The sequence below is a fragment of the Durio zibethinus genome, chromosome 27, assembly GCF_047325235.1.
Source record: "Durio zibethinus cultivar Kanyao isolate XHJ-2024 chromosome 27, ASM4732523v1, whole genome shotgun sequence".
NCBI lineage: Eukaryota > Viridiplantae > Streptophyta > Magnoliopsida > Malvales > Malvaceae > Durio > Durio zibethinus.
Window position 1 is genome coordinate 1,882,549 of NC_143188.1, and position 13,150 is coordinate 1,895,698.

A 13,150-nucleotide genomic window follows, 5' to 3' on the forward strand; every position below is an offset into this window, starting at 1 on the left:
AACATCCCCTTACAATGTTTTTAACAAAATGGAAAGAAGAAAGAAATAGTAGAAGAAAAAATTATTTTCTTTTTATTATTTATTTGGTTTGACAAAAGGGAAATAAGAATAAATAAAGAAAATGAATAAATTTACACATTTCTTTTTTATCCAAAGTCAATCCTTTCAAATATGAAAAAAAAAAAACAAAAACCATTTAACCTAAATTAATAAAAAATTTTACCACTTTTCCTTTCTTTTTTTTTTTTTTCACATTTTACATTCCTTTCAATTTAATTCCTTCCTACCAAATACAATGTTAGTTTCAATGATTAGATTTAATTTTTGACAAATCTCAATTATTAAACTATATGATAAACATAAATATTATGTTCAAATTGAAATGTACCCAAACCAATTGGTTGTTATGTAATCACAAATCTTTCCTTTTTATTCCTTGTTAAAGTAAGCAACATTGAATTAATTATTATGAATACAAAAAAACACTTAAAAAGACATCCATGACCATGTGTTAGCCAATGTATAGTATTCATTGAAATTAGTTGACGAATAAAAAATAGATTACCAAATAAATAAAGAAAGAAAATAAATAAATAATAAATTTTTAATATAAATTTTTAAGGAAATCAAAATAAAATGAATTATCAATAATTTGAGATGTTTGATGTTCACAATATAAATAGGATTATCCAATAGCAACCCAAAGTGTTATTTTATGCATGCACTTTGATTATAACCTTTTATGTAAGATATTGACTTGTTATCATAATCTTAAATTCATTATTAATTCATCAAAGAGTTCATCATTGTCCAAAATAATGACAATTAGTGATTTGGTTTATGGTAGCTAATTTCGAACATAAGTATTCATAATGAAATCGATTTCAAGTATTTTAGAAGAAATGGGCCTTTTACCTTACACACAAATGCTTTCACAAATGGTGGAAGAGGAAAAAAAACAGTTTTCTTTTTTGCTTAATCCCGCATTCCATTTTCATCCTTACAAATTTCTATGGAATGAACACGAAATTATGTAAGCATTATTTGTCATTGTTTTTTTTAATCCATATATGATAGTTGCTAATTATTTATTATGATAATTAATTTAAAAATATAGCCTTCAAATAGGTATGAACATAAATTAAGTTATGCTTCATTTATTTCCATTAGTAAGGGATAGGTTTAAATGATAAGTTTGTTTGTTTCAATATGATTTTAAATTCGATATGTAGTTAACATTTTATTGATACTAAAACTTGTGTTTTATTTATTACTATCAGCAAAAGGTTAACTCAATTGATAAGTCTATGTATTTTAATATAGTTTTGAGTTTGAATCATATCAATAATTAATCTTTTATTAATACTTACTGTTGGTGCTAAGTTTGATTTGAAGTATAAAAATCTGAAATCATAAGAGATCAGAGATAAGTCAAGGACAAAGGTTAAAAGTTTCTTCATCATTTGTATTTCAACATTCAAATCAATACTCAAAAGAGAGAGAAAGAAAAAAAATCTAGAGAGAAAATGTTTAGAATTGGTTGCCTATACTTAAGATGAGAGGTGGCATTTATACCTAAAAGGGAGAAATATTTGGATCTTGATGATCCAACCTCTCAAAATTGGATTTAAAGCTAACGAGGCCAATTCGACTTGACATAGTAAGGGTAGCCTAACAAAAGAATGACAAGCGTAGAAACTTTGTTCCTAAGCTCATTTTCCATTGCTTCCATATGGCTTTTCAAATCTTTATTAGCTAGGTGTATTTAGGTGACTTATGTAGATTTTTATGTGGTTTGAGTTTTAAAATTGGTTGAGTAATGACTTTTTAAAGTTTCATATTTATTTAAGGTCGAGGAGCCAACATCATTGTTCTCATAGTTTGGTAATTTTTTAACTTGTAGGTTTCTTTGGGCCATGGCTATTAGTTGTTTAAAAGTTTGTGAAGATACCAAATTTGTTCGGGTTGCAATTTAAATTTTTCGATTCTAATGAATTCATAGGTTGAAACTTAATTTTTTTTTGGGCCCGAGCCCACTATTTAGTTTTTAATTTTAATTTTAATTACTAAATAATAATTAATTAAACAAAAACAAAAACAAAAAAAGCAAAAAACAAGAGGGCTGTGCAGTGGGTGCTGTACATGGCACTACTGGCCACCCCCCCATGCCCCTATTTACCAGAGCCCCGTATACCTACCCTGACTTCCACTATCATCATACCATGCACCACATGTACCGTAACCACCCATTTTCCTCACAAAAACCTTATTTTCCAACCATAAAAATAGTACATCAGTACCTCAACAAAAAAAAAAAAGAAAGGAAAAAAAACTAGCCACAATCTCTAACCGCAACCCAAAATCGGCTCAGCTTGACCTTACCTATTTCCCAGCCTCTACGCACCAGGCATTTGGCACCCACACCTACACACGCCAACACATATGCTCACTTCTACCCATTGACCTATCCACATACCCCAACGTCGACCCAAACCCCTTTCGAAACCAACTACCTATCAAAAAATTACACACATCGAAAAAAACCCAAACACAAAAATCATAAATATGGTCCCGGCTAATCTAATGAGGAACCTAACGTCAAAGCCCTAAAAAAAATAAAGCATTAGTGTTAGTTCAAAATAAAAAACAAAATAAATAAACATAAAAAAGAGGAAAATCGAAGCTTTAAAGCTCGATCTATACCAATCGAGGTTGTTCCTGATGAAAAAAAGACTAGATCTGAGCTCAAAGGGTAAAGGAAAGTTTTTTTACATTTTCTTGGTTTTCAACAATCGAAAGTGATGGAAAGGTTTGGCAAGGGTTTTTTAGTTTAGAGAGATAAGCTCTCTTTCTTGAGAGAGCCCAGAAAAAAATGAAATAAAATAAAATTGTTGAGGTTTTTATATATATATAAAAAGCTAAAATGAAGCCATTTTAATAAGAACCAAAACGACATTATTTTGACCATGCAAGATTTGCATGCCACCCCTGATCCAACCTAGGATCCACGCAACTAACCCGCAACCTGCCTTTACCCCCAACTCAGATTAATTTGATTGAACCGTTGTTGGATCGTCAATCTAAACGAACCGTTGAATTGCCTGGTGTTGATTGGATCGTTGATCGATCAATTTCAAAATTTTTTATAAAAAAAATTGAATTATTCTTTATATATTATTTTTATTATTTTGAGTTTTATTATTAATATTTTTGCATGATAAAATTTTAAATTTGTTAGAATAAACATTTGATTGTTTTTATAATAATAATAATAATGAAAACCATGAAAAAAATAAAAATAAATAATGAATACATAATTAAAATTTTTGATAATTTTGTTAAAATTAAAATAAATCTTATAAAATAATAAAATATATATATATAAATTTATCCGATAATGAGATTTAAAGGTACTCTAAGTATTGATATCTACGAAATCTAGTAAGAAAATTTTTTAAAAATACTACCAATGTACTGAAGTATTTTAGAAAAAATTTTCAATACAATAAAAAATTTTCTTTTTTTGGCTATAAAATAGTAAATAAAAATTAACTAATTTGTTAAAAATAAAGTGATAAAAAATAAGAAAAAAAGAAATTTTATCCGATAATAGGATTCTAAAAGTATTCCGAGTAAAGATACTTTAAGAAATCCCTAGGTGAAAATATTTTTTTTAAATATTATTAATGTATTAGAATATTTATAGAAAATCTTCGATATGATAAAAATTTTTCTTTTCTTCAAAATTTTCAATAAAAAAAGGCAATAAAATTTCTTAAAAAGAAATAAAATGTGTGCATCAACATATTATCATTTGCATTACATGCACGACATAATTTTTTTTTACGAAAATTAAATATGAGCCTTCAAAGATAAGACTCTAAGGTATTTCGAGAAATAATGTCCAATAAATCTCTAGATGAGGAAAGTTCTTTTAATTTTACTAACGTATTGAAACATTTTAAGAATTATTTCAATAAAAGGGCATTAATTTATTTTTCTCGAATAAAATGAATAACACAAAAAAGAATAATAAAAAAGTAATAAACAATAATGAAAACTAAAAAAAACTTTGATAAATAAGAAAAATAAAAAAAAATTATTTTTAAAACACCGAAAATAAGGTTATTTTTATCAAAATTAATGGATAACACATAATTAATTGATACCATTTTAAACGGGTATTATGAAGGTACTAATCTTTTTCCACAATAACTGACTCTCGGACTCAAATTGTTTCATAAATCCTAAAATTATATTTGTAATAATTTTTAATTAGTTTTAAAATTTCATTAAGAGTATATGTTTTAATAGGTGACTAATCGCACCTAGCTAAAAAAAGATTGGTGGATTCTTTCCCACAATAACTGATTTTCGTACTCCGTTTTTTTTTCTTAATTTCATATCCAAATTGTTGAGCGACTCCAAAACCGTGACGACAGTTTGTAAAGATGTTATATTCTGAATGAGTCCTTTAAGAGATTAGGGAATATGTTTTTAACAATGTTTTTTTTTTTTTTTTCACATTTAGCAATTAGCAATATTTATATGATTCAATACGTTTGCCAAAAATGCAACTAAAAGTATTGGCTATACCTAAGTCTAGGAAAATAGCAGCATTTTAAGAAGAAATGCCATTAAATTTAGTGATGTTTCACACATAAATGTAGCTAAATTTAGTGGTATTTTTTAGACATAAATGCTACTAAATAAGAAAATTTAGTGACATTTGTGAGTACAGATGCCGATAAATTTAGCAACGTTTCTAGACACATGCTACTAAATTTAATAATGTTTTTCACTACAAACTCTGTCATATTAAGAAATTTACTTTTTTTTTTCAATATTCACTACTATAATTAAATAAAAGAATAGATAAATATTTTTAAATTTACAAAAATGAATTTAAATTCATAAATTGAATATTATAAATATTTAAATATCTAAATATATAATTTGTTCTAGTATATATGTAACACAAAATTTAACACAATAACATTTAAATTGTTTCAATACATTAACAAAAAATTTAAAATGTATGAAATTGATAATCGCTTAGACTTAAAGCATTACCATTTGATGACGGATTTTTTTTATCATGATCACTAACATGCTAAAAAACCTATTAAATAAAGTAAAAAAAAAGTTTTTATACTAATAATAAAGTATTTTTTATATTAAAAAATATAAATAATTAATAAATGCAAAATGCAACTAAACTTGCAAAACCAAAAATACAAAGCTACTACAGATAAACCGTGATTTCATGAACTAGAATTAAATCTAAATGGCAACAAAGTACATGAAATCAAACTTAAAATTGCAAAAACAAGTGAAGAACTACGTAAGAATAAGTTTGAACTTCAAATGTAAAGTAAAAACTATAAAAACTCAAAGTGCAAGTTGAAACCAAAAGTGAAATGAAAATCTGGAATAGAAACTAATTTGAAAATCCAAAATTAAAGAGAAATTACAAAAAATTACTAAAATAAAATCAAAATAGAAACTAAGTTGCATTAGAAGTTTACTAATTCAATGAGAGAAAAAGTTAGATCAAGAAACTTCTAAGGAGAATGAACTGGAATTGAGCTAAGGTAAGGTTCAGCAACAAGTTTACCACAAAATTAAAAAAAAAATCGTATTAAATAAGAAAAAATCTAGCTTTTTAAATTAACAACTCAAACAATACACAATTTTGGAAAAAACTAAACATTTTCAAAGAAATCTAACCAAACAACTGGTAAATTCATGAAAATAAACACAATCAATTGAAAATTAACAAGTAAGGATGTAAATCTAAGAGAGTGAAGTGAAGAAAATAGCAAACCAAGTGCAAAAAAGGAGAGTAGATTCTTGCTATGTTGTCACTCACGTAAAGAATTAATCTGTCAACTTAGTTTAGGTGACTTTGAGGAATTTTTATACAGTGTGGATGGAATTTGAATCTATTTTTTTCTAGAATTAAATATCTATGAGTTAGGAATCTAACAAAAAAATTTTGGCTCAAAACAAGTTAGAATTCATTAAGAACTGATCCAAAAACCACTAAGAGGTCAAAACTTCAAATTTAAAAAAGAACTAATTTGTCAATTGAGTTTAGGCATGATTTTGGAGAATTTTGTATACTTTTATGGATGGAATTTGAAGCTAATTTGTTTTTAGAATTAAAAATCTATAAGTAAGAAATCTAACAAAAAAAATTTAGCTCAAATCAAGCTATAGTTCATCAAGAACTAATCCAAAAACCATAAAAAAGATCAAAACTACGAATTTCAAAATAAATTTGAAAAACACATTAATTCAATTGAAATTGAATGAAAAAAATGTGAAGAGGTAAGCCTATTCTTTCACACAACAAAGTCCAAATTGTGCTAGAAAAAGAAAACTTAATCTTAATTTAAAGAAAAATCAAATATGACCTATTCAAATATCTACTTACAATTCAAAACACGTGCAATTATATTTCATCATAAATCCACTTGCCTGAAAAGTCCACAAATAAGTTAGAAACTACAACAATGTAAAAAGAGACTAAGCCAGAGAAAAGTGTGAAACACTAGTTTTGTTCCATGCCCACTTAAAACCCCCAAGTGTTCCATTATGCTACAATCATTAAAATTTTCTTTTAGTATTAATTATTGATTAAGTTTTTTATTTCAAGAATTTGGTTATAAATCACTTGGGAAGCTTCAAATAGTATAAAGTCAAGTGATCCAGCTAAGCTGATAATATTGAGCTCCATAAGACCCATCATTTTCTAGTTGTTTTTCATAATATTTTTTAACATTTAAACCCCATTATTCTTTGCCACATTAAAAAGTCATTAGGATTTTGACTATGAGGCATATTTAGGTTATGACATATGAGGCATGAAAAATGTCCAAGTTTTTACTCACTTACAATAGTAGTCATCTCAGTGTAGTCTTATTGCATAGATGTTGTTAAACAACCATATTTTTTCTTTCTTGCTAAACACCCATGATAAATGAATCTAGCTTCACAAAATCATTATTTACAGTGAAACAATTAAAAGCACCTTTGAACAAAATCCAACTAAAAGATAAAATATCTTATAATGATTTTTTTCCATTAAAAAACATAAAAACACTGAGAGCCTCAAATAGTTCAACATTACAATTTTGATTTGAAATCTTTTTTGTTAGTTCAGCTCTACAGATGGATATTTTACTTGAGAATAAGCACTTTTAAGAATAGAAAGTACATAAGAATGGATCATACCTAGGGCTCAAGACTTTAAAAATAAGTTTTTAGAGTTTTTACTCAAAATATCTACTTAGATGCATACATTTCATTAACTTAACAAAGCAGTTCATAAATTGTTACCATTATTTCCTTACCTGGAGTTGACAAAATTTTAGCAAATAAACATTGGATTCTTCATTTTGTGGATTATTTTCAATATACCTACAAGGACAAAATTTCAATACGATAAGTAATTTTGATAAGGAAAATTATTTCACAATTGTTAACTAGTTTTTATAATTGGTCTAAGTTCAAATGCAAACTTACAATATGCACTCATCAAGCTATTTAAGAAATGGGAGAAAGTTTGCATTTCCAATATTCATGTTTGGAGAATAAAAGTTAGAAGTAATTTGTACTCAATAAGTAAAATTAAAGAAATCATGAATTTCAGAACTATTACACTAGCAGCAATTCTTCAATACACTTAAAATTAAAAATAAACCCTAAAGGATAATAGGTTAATAAGCAACAACAAGGAAGTAAAATATAAAATAAACCAATCTCTAGTTAAGATAGCATTCAAACTTTACATTCTCTACCTTATCAAAATACTTGAGCTTACTGCAAAGTGCTTCAACAAACTCAATCAACCTTTGTTTCTCCATTACTTATAATAAGAACAAGCTAGTGAGGCTATCAATCAATAAACTTAAACCAAAATTTTTTATTTAAAAAAAAATAGATTACAACTATTAAACGTAAAGCCCAAAGTCAATAAACTATAAATAAGATGAAACTAAATTCCAAGCCATACAAATAAAATCATACCAATCAATCACATGCATCATGAAGAGTTTTAGTTTTTGTCGCTACTGCTTGGTGTTGTAATTATAGTTCATTGAACATGTGTAAGGTCCTATCTACTTATACAAAGGATAATTGCTAGCTTAAAAATATTGAGAGAAATATAGATATAACATTATAACTAGCTAGAAATGCAAATGAGAATGCATAAAAATATGAAACACAACATAAACGTATTTGTCGAAGTATATCATTACAAGTTTGTATGTGGTCTGTGAGAGTATTGACATGGTGCTGATAATTTTCATTTGTCTAAATGAAGAGAAACAATTCAATAAATAAATATCCAACAAAATTACTCTATGATCTTATATGTTGGAATAAGAAATTGCTTCTAACCTCTTATTTCATAGCTTATTCAAGATATGTGAACCATTTTATAAAACTGTAATGAAAAGGTGGTAACAAGAAAAAAAAGTAAAGATAAACTTTGAAATGTTTAAATTCACATACTTTTCCAATAAAATTTATTCTTATTTGATTAGTAACAAATAATACATTCTTCTTTTATAGTGCAATCCTCAGAATCAGAATACATTCTTAAAAAAAAAATTTATTATCAAAGCAAGGCTCTTCATGCATAAACTCAAACCAACATTAATAATTAACAAAATTATGTTTTTTTAGTTCATTATTAGTTTTCAAAGAGGCAATAGTTATTTCTAACTTGAAGTTAATCTAAATGAAAGAAAACAACTTTCCATTGCATTTTAGTCCTAAACATATTCCCTTTTCATTCCCTAAACAATAATTGAATGTTTTCATTCCTATTTTTGTTATTTTCAAATTATCATCATTAATATACATTTTTATGTCCCTCTCTTAAGTAATAGTTAGCCAGCCACCATGAGAAAATGCCAAAAAATGCTTGTCTTATAACCTTGTAAAGTTATTGATTTATGGTAAGAAAATTGAAGCTAATCTTAAAACAATCAAATTGGAAAAAAAAACTAGCATATTGAGGCAAGAATCTTTAATTAGAAGCAGGAGAATGGGCATTTTCAAATATTTGTAGTTATAATCTCTTATAAAACCTAACAAACTTGTGCATAAATGAACTTTCAATGGGTTTATTTACAGAAAATATATAAAGTTACCAATCAGCTTAAATCTAGATGAAATAAAACAAACTTAAGATGAATAAATTGAGAATCGATTTACAAACTTCAATACTAGTTTTTCAATGAGTTATATCAGTATTTGAATTCTTCAACCATTGATAATAAAATTCTCTTTTACAAAAATCATTAATAAATGGGCCCTCCATTGGATTTAAAAAAAAACACCATAAAAGGTTGAAATTAAAAAATATTAAAAAAAATTTAAAAGCAAAAAAAAAAAAAAACACATGAATTTTTTCATATCCCCAATTCAAAATTCTATAACCACTGATAGAAGAGAGCAAAGAATTCAAGATCTAGAAAACCAAATAGCATGCAAACAAAGAAAATAAAAAATAAAATAGAAGATAATAAAAATAAAAAACTCATTTACAATTCTTTGTTAGAGCATGCTTGCGTAAACCTAAACTCAAAGTAAATGAATATTAATCCAAGTAAAAACATATCGTTTTATTTAATTTTTATTAATTAGAAACAAACCAAGCTAAGAAAATAAAGCTAGAAATCCAAATCACCTAAGAAAACAACAACAAAAATCCTTTCAATGAAATTTGATCGTGCTAAAAAATAGTATAGGAATTTAAAAAAATAAAATAAAACCTAGACTTTAATGGTAAGGCCGCAAAAGGGAAGGGAAAAAAAATTTACTTGAAAATACATATAAACTTTTAATAGTTGAAAGCAAACCCCAAACTCTAAATGATTCAAAGAAATAAATTCCTTTTCAAGTGCTTAACAAACTGTAACCCAGAGTATAAACTAGATAACTAAAAGAAAAAAATAGATAGCTAGACCTGAAACTTTGGAAGAAGAGGAAAACTAACGTGTGAAAAAGAGAAAACCTGAAGAGAAATGGATTGAAAAAGAGAAGTATGCGTGAAAAAAGGGCTTGACGAATGGAAAAAAAATAAAAAATAAAAAAAAAGAATCTAGGCAAAATGGGCTTCAAAAATGAAAAAGAAAAAAAAATAAAATTTAGTGACGTTTTCAAAAAATAAATGCCAATAAATTATTCTAAATAGTGGCATTTTCATTAATAAACGTCACTTAATCTTAGTAAAATGGTGTGCCCATTTTAAAAAAAAAATTTAATTTAATTTATTTGTGCCATTTATTGACATAAACACTGTTAATTTATATTTATTAGTGACATTTTTAGTTTTAAATGCTACTAATTCTTACTCTTTAGTGACGTTTTGTATTACAAACACCACTATATGAATATTTAGTGGTGTTTATGATAAAAACATCACTAACTTTCTAAAAACACGAAACTTATTGACATTTATTGGTAAAACGTCATTAAAAAACTATAATTGTTTACCCATTTTCTTATAATGACAACTGTTGGGTAAAAGTTTAAATTGTTTTAATGTAAATGCAGCCTACGAACGTTAGTCTAGGTTGGGTTGACTAAATTAAGTATAAGTTTCAATTATAGTAAGATGATTTCTTTCTTTAGTGATTTTTCTTTTTGGAGGCATTACAAGCACAGCTAAGTGAAACTCTTTACTTAATATGCCAAAATATTAGTGTCAAGCTTAACTTTGAAACTAAAGACATGAAATCATAAGAGATTAATTGAGAGATTTGTCAATAATAAAGGTTAGAGGTTTCTTTAATATTGTGTTTCGACACTTAAATTAGTATTTAAAAGAGAGATAAAAAAGAAAAATTTAAAGAGAGAGCGTTTATAATTGGTTACCCATACTAGGATGTGAATGGGTATTTATACTTGAAGAGTGAGGTGTTTGGATCTTAGTGATCCGAGCTCTCAGAGTTTGATTTAGGGTTGATGGTGTCAATCCAACCTGACATGGCAAGAAAATGGTTAATAAGAGAATGACAAGTCAACATATTCACATGTTGTCAAGTAGAATGTAGAGTTAGTCAAACTAATATGGATTCTAAGAATTTAGGTTGACTTGCCACATTAACTTGATTTTAACGACTAAAATGACTTTGGATTGATGATTAGTCATTTTTTTTCTTGAAAAAAACTATTATACCTTTTGACCATCAAATGATCTTAATATTTACAAATTAAGTTACATTTCATTTATTTATATTAACGAGATGTTAGCTTAATAAATAAGTTCATTTGTTTCAATATGATTTTGAGTTTGAATCATTTTGGTAATTAACTCTTTATTAATTTTTAATGCATAATCCCTATGAGATACCACACTTTTTTTTTTTCAAATTTTAACTCGTTAGTTTTGCTAATTCAATTATAACATCTTCAATTTTTTATGGATGTGACTCATATAAGGGTGATTAAAAACAACAATACCGCAGATTATCTATCATAGCCAATACAAGTACAATATACTATTTAATGAAGAGATTTTACAATAAATGGAAAGCCAATAACTTTATAAAAATTAGATCAAAATCAAAGAAAAGCTTATGGAGATGCGAAAAGAAAGTATTTAAAATATGACCATTGTTATAATAAGGTTAATTTTTCTAATTCTCGAATGTCAATACAATCTAACACATACATAATTTTGTGTCCAGGCCTATCCTTACTTGACTACTGTCTAAAAAAGATATAAAAAGAGATTTTTAATTTGTTAAGGGTATTCATGCATCTAAAAAGAACACAAAAGAGATTTTTAATTTGTTAAAAGTATTTGACTGAAAGAGAAAGATCAAAATTGACAAGAGAAGCTTAAAAAATAATTTCATCTCACACTAGGCTTTTTATACTCTCTAAACTCTAGTAAGAAAAATTTAAGAACGCAATTAATGAGATAATTAACTAACAGTAGTAAAAAATCCAAACTTAATTATAAACATAGAAGCCTAAATTAAAAATTGGTTTTTTTATCCTAAAAGGATAATATGAAGTTCTTATATTTGCAAAATTAAAAAAAAAAAAGAAAAATCTTGAAAGATGATAAAATAAGAAAAAAAAACATCAACACATACCATTAACCACTCGACAAACCCAAACCACCATTAATCGAAACCATCCACACACCATTAACCACTAGAAAAACCCATACCACCAACATCAACATAACATTAAAGACATGCCAAAAAAGACCTAAAACTTCACATTGAATCTCAAATTCGAGGCCACTATTACCTAATCTAAAATTTCAAAACTCATCTATTTATTAACCCTTAATCACAAATAACCAAGACAAGCAATAAAAAGAAAACATAATAAGTAGCTAAATACTGTAAGAAAACAAAAAATCATAAAAAAATATATAATGGAAGAAAGAGGCATTTCGGGTTAATAATGTTTTAAGGTGTTCCAAAAGTTTAAATTTGAGATAGAAAGAAATCTTAATGAAGGAAACAACATAATGGGATATTGAAACCTTTGGAGCAACAGAGGTGAATGATTTTGAGGTGTTGGAACCGTGAGTTTCAATCTAGATCTAAGAAAATGTACAAGGTTCTAGAGAAAATTAGCTGAAAAGGTGTAAAGAGTATGAAATGAGGAACATTTCGATGTAATTTGGTGAAGAACCGATACTAGCGAGCAATGACTGATGGCAATGGTGCATCAATGATAACAGTAAAAAGGGTGTTAGTTTTCTAGGAAATGTGTTGGGTGTTAATTTTTTTTAGAGAAAATGGAGAGTTTTAGGAGTTTAGAAATAGAATAAAGGGGAAAACGAGGTAAAAAGGAAAAAATTTAGCTTTTATAATGTTAAAAAAAATCATGAACCGCATTTAAACCCGACCCAGGCGCATCCTGATTGATAACTAATGACCCACTTCGATTGTTGACTAGCACTAACTTGATCTTTTGGGTCCAACCTAGTCTATTTGTGTTAAGTCCAGCAATATTTGGAGTTTATCATCCATTTTTGGTACAATGTTTATTAAGGTACATTTTTATTTTGTTGTGTATTTTATTTTACTTTTTATATAAAATTGTTAATAAATTTATTCCAATGATAATTGTAAATAATGATAAAGAATCTTCGAGTTATGAA